The following is a 3,817-nucleotide window of genomic DNA, read 5'->3' on the forward strand; positions in this document are numbered from 1 at the left end:
TTTAAATAAGAACATATGTTTCACTAAGCTATTTTCTTTAAAATAATCGCTATCATAAAAGCATTCCCAGCCGGAGCTCTGTGGTGCACACCTATAATCCCAGCAGCTTGGGAGACTGAGGCAGGAGGATCCTGAATTCAAAGCCAGCCTCAGCAAAAATGAAGCACTAAGCAACTCAGTGAGATCCTGTCTCTAAATAAAATACAAAACAGGGCTGGGGATTTGGTTCAGTGGTTGAGTGCCCCTGTGTTCAATCCTCAGAAGCCTCCCCCGCCAAAAAAAAAAAAAAAAAAAGGGTTCCTATCACCAGGTGGCCTTGGTATTAGGACCTATTTATACAATCTCATTTAATTTTCTTCAATGACTTTGCAAAGAATTATTAACCCCATTTTTACATATAAATAAACTAAGTCTTATTAGAGAAATGGCGTGATACTGCCTTGTTCATAAGTGGCTAAAGCAGGGTATAAAGCTACATGAGTTTGGCTCTAACTATCTAACTGGTTCACAATCCAGGAGTGGCCCAGGAGGACTGAAGAGCCAGGGGCTACCTGTTGGCTCTTTGTAAACACAGCAGTTCACTCACTAGCACCCTGTCAGTCCCACTTCCCACCATGGGGAAAGCATCTCCATTGAACAAGGACTGTACCAGAAGTAGAGGGAGGGGGTTGCTTTCTGCACAGAAGTGGTCCAGAACGCTCAGCCCTGCCTCTGGCGTGGGTCGAACGCTAAGTGGAGGGGATGCTCCCTTGCTCCTGGCTGAAGCAGTGCGAGGAGGCTGCTGGAAAACAACTGATAAATCCTCCGAGTTTCCCAGGCGGGGGAAACCCACTCTCTGTTGCTCATGTGTGCATGACAGAGATGCTCCTCCGTCGCCATAGCAACAGCCAACACATCAGCATCCTGCAAAAGGCCAGAGCTGCTTGGTGAGGAGCTGGGGTCCTGGTTGGGTGAAAACAGGGCTGGGGTACACTGGGGTGGAAAGAAGGGTGTCTCATTAGCTAGATTCTTCTGGCTTGAAGCTAACTTGTTCCTTGGGCAGGATCAATTTATTCAGGGTCCTGTTTTGCTAATTCTCTGTGCCTGAAAGACTTTGGGTAATAGGAGATGGTAGGGGAGCTTATGAGAAGAGTCCAGGAGGGCATGGTATTTCTCCGATGGCTTTTGATAAGTGTGTTTTTTGATAAGTGTGTTTATTAATGGATTCATCTCTCTTAGGGGCTTGTCCGAATATCCTAATGGAGAATCTCACAGGTTTTGCATTCGGTCAGTCCTGCTTTCTAGCTCTGCAACATTTTAGTCCCGAGATCTTATCATAGCTGAGTATAAATTGCTTCACTGGCTAGAAAAAAAAGCAGGGGGGGGGCGTTGATACTTAATATATGAAGATAACATATGGGCAGTTTCTGGTATGTGGTTTAATTGTAGTTATTATTGATTCCCCAACACCATCAGAGAAATGGAGACTTGGTAAGGGGACCATCTCTGATTCCCTTAAAATCAGGCAAAACCTGGACTTAGAATTCACATCTCCTATGCATCTTTCTCGAACCATCTGTTAGTATTTAGTGTTTGCTCTGCAGATCTGGCCCCTGCTTGTACTCCCTCTCCACCTAGAGAATGTCACAGCACCAGACCTTGGGGATCACCTCACTCAGCTCCCTCTCCTTCATTTTCCAGGCCAGGAAATGGAACCCTTGAGAGAAGAATGAAGTGTTCCCATTCAAGGTCACCCGGGGAAGGTAGAAGCATTAGTTGAAGCGGTTGTTACATTAGCAGGTATGACTAAGCCTGAGAGTCACTGCAAGAGGGTCGGCCTCACACCTGCCTGGATTCCCCTGGGTATTTAATGTTGGGATAAGTATGGGTGGGGAGACACCTTTTTCTGTATTTCAGTTGTAGTGTTGGTGAGCTCTGTGGTTCCACAGGCATCAGAAATATAAATAGCTAACATCTGCACAGTCCTTTACAGCTTATAAAATACACTTGAGTGTATTTTATAATGCTGTCTTATTGAGTCTTCCCAATAGTCCTTCAATGTAGTCCTGATAGTTATTACTGTTCCATGACAGGTAAGGAAACTGAGGCAGGAATTGACTTCCTCAAAAGATATATAACTAACAGAAGACAGATTTAGAAATTGACTTATATATGTGTGGTTCCTAACTGTAGCCAACTGGCCCAGCTCACGGTGGGGGCCTGGCTATTCTCTGCTGGCCCTATACAGATGTTGAAGAGAAAGTCATCTGGAGGGTTAGCCTGAGCACCATCAAAACAGGCCCACCTCCATGGAGATGATGAACACTTGTCATGGACCGTCCAAAACAGCAGGTAAGGAGATGGTATGGCAGGTAATGATGGATGTCTCTTCTGGTAAATCTTTGGCACTTCCAAAGTGCTTTTCAAATCAGGCAGACACTCCCACTCTTCCTGTGAGCACAAGAGACCCAAGCAACTCACTGAAAATTGCAAAACCATTTAGTGACGGAGCAGGACTAGAACGAACAATTTCTGGATCCCAAACTCTTTTGACTTCTCTTGAGAGCAGATGAATGGGAATGGGGTCCCTCATCCTGGGATGTGATCAGGAGCCAAGGAAGGCACTTTTTTTTTAGGCGACTTCCTTTTTTGAGAGGAAACCTTGCATTTTGGCAAGGAGCTCAGTGTAGCACGTTTTCCTTTAAGCGTGGTTTTTTGAGTTCAAAGCATGTAAATTGGTTCTTGATTTTAGCAGGGGTTCTTTCACCTGCAATTTCCAGATATTTATCTGTGTTTACAATCCAGGGGGACGATCACAATGACACAAGGTACACAAGGGAAGACCTCAGAGCATCTTGGGCTTCTACAACTGGGAAAGTCCTTTGCGAATCTAACACGTGGCTTCATAGGTCATGGAGGATTGCTGATGGCTCTGGGAAAAATGCCCTCTACATGAGGAAAAGGAAAGTCTTATTGGGTCTTAGAGGAAGAGACGAAGAAAAGACCCTAAATTTTTTATATTTTTTACATTTTTATATTTTGTAGAATTTCCTAAATCCAAATCCAGTTCTCTCTTCAATTCCAGGTAAAAGACTAATAGTGCCATATTATACCTGGATCTGGGATTGAGATCCACAGGTACAGATGAGGGGAAGATTTCCACTACAGTTCATTAAAACCCAGGACCGTGTTTAATAAAGTACAGGAGGCAAAGACACTTCTTGGCAAGGATCCAGTGGAATGTGGAGGATTTCGGTTGAAGTAGACTGGTTGACAGTTGTACCCACTGATGAAGAACTTCTGATCGTACACAACTGACCAATGACCTCCTATGCCCAATGAGAAAACAGTCTGTTCTTCCACAAGAAAATTCTTATTAAAACCTATCAGAAAATAATGTAATTAATAGAATTTTTTGATATATATGTTGTGTGTGTGTATATATTTATTTAATATTTTAAGACTGAGGACTGAGCCCACGTGCACTTTAACACTGAGATACATTCCCAGCCTTTAAAGAAATTTTATTTTTTAGAAGTAGTTAGACACAATACCTTTATTTTATTTATTTATTTTTATGTGGTGCTGATGATCGAACCCAGGGCCTCGCATGTGCTAGATGAGCGCTCTATCGCTGAGCCACAATCCCAGCCCTCCCAACCCTTTCACAATTTTTTTATTTTGAGCCAGAGTCTCGCTAAGTTGCTTAGGGCCTCGCCAAGTTGCAGAGGCTGGCCTCAAACTTTTGATCCTCCAGTGTTAGCCTCCTCAGCTGTTGGGATCACAGGCATGTGCCACTGCTCCTGGCTTGATAAATCTTTTGTTGATCTTGTGAGTC

General features: G+C 43.8%; 1 long non-coding RNA gene across 1 annotated transcript; it reads left to right on the forward strand.

Moving 5' to 3' along the window:
- The first annotated feature begins 501 nt into the window (after positions 1-501).
- LOC125611746 lies at positions 502-3,402 on the forward strand. Its single transcript, XR_007341993.1, has 4 exons — positions 502-926; positions 1,681-1,779; positions 2,228-2,331; positions 2,785-3,402. It is a non-coding gene; the product is annotated as an uncharacterized LOC125611746 (long non-coding RNA).
- Positions 3,403-3,817: the final 415 nt, after the last annotated feature.

Source organism: Marmota marmota, unplaced genomic scaffold (genome assembly GCF_001458135.2).
Source record: "Marmota marmota marmota unplaced genomic scaffold, marMar, whole genome shotgun sequence".
NCBI classification, from domain to species: domain Eukaryota; kingdom Metazoa; phylum Chordata; class Mammalia; order Rodentia; family Sciuridae; genus Marmota; species Marmota marmota.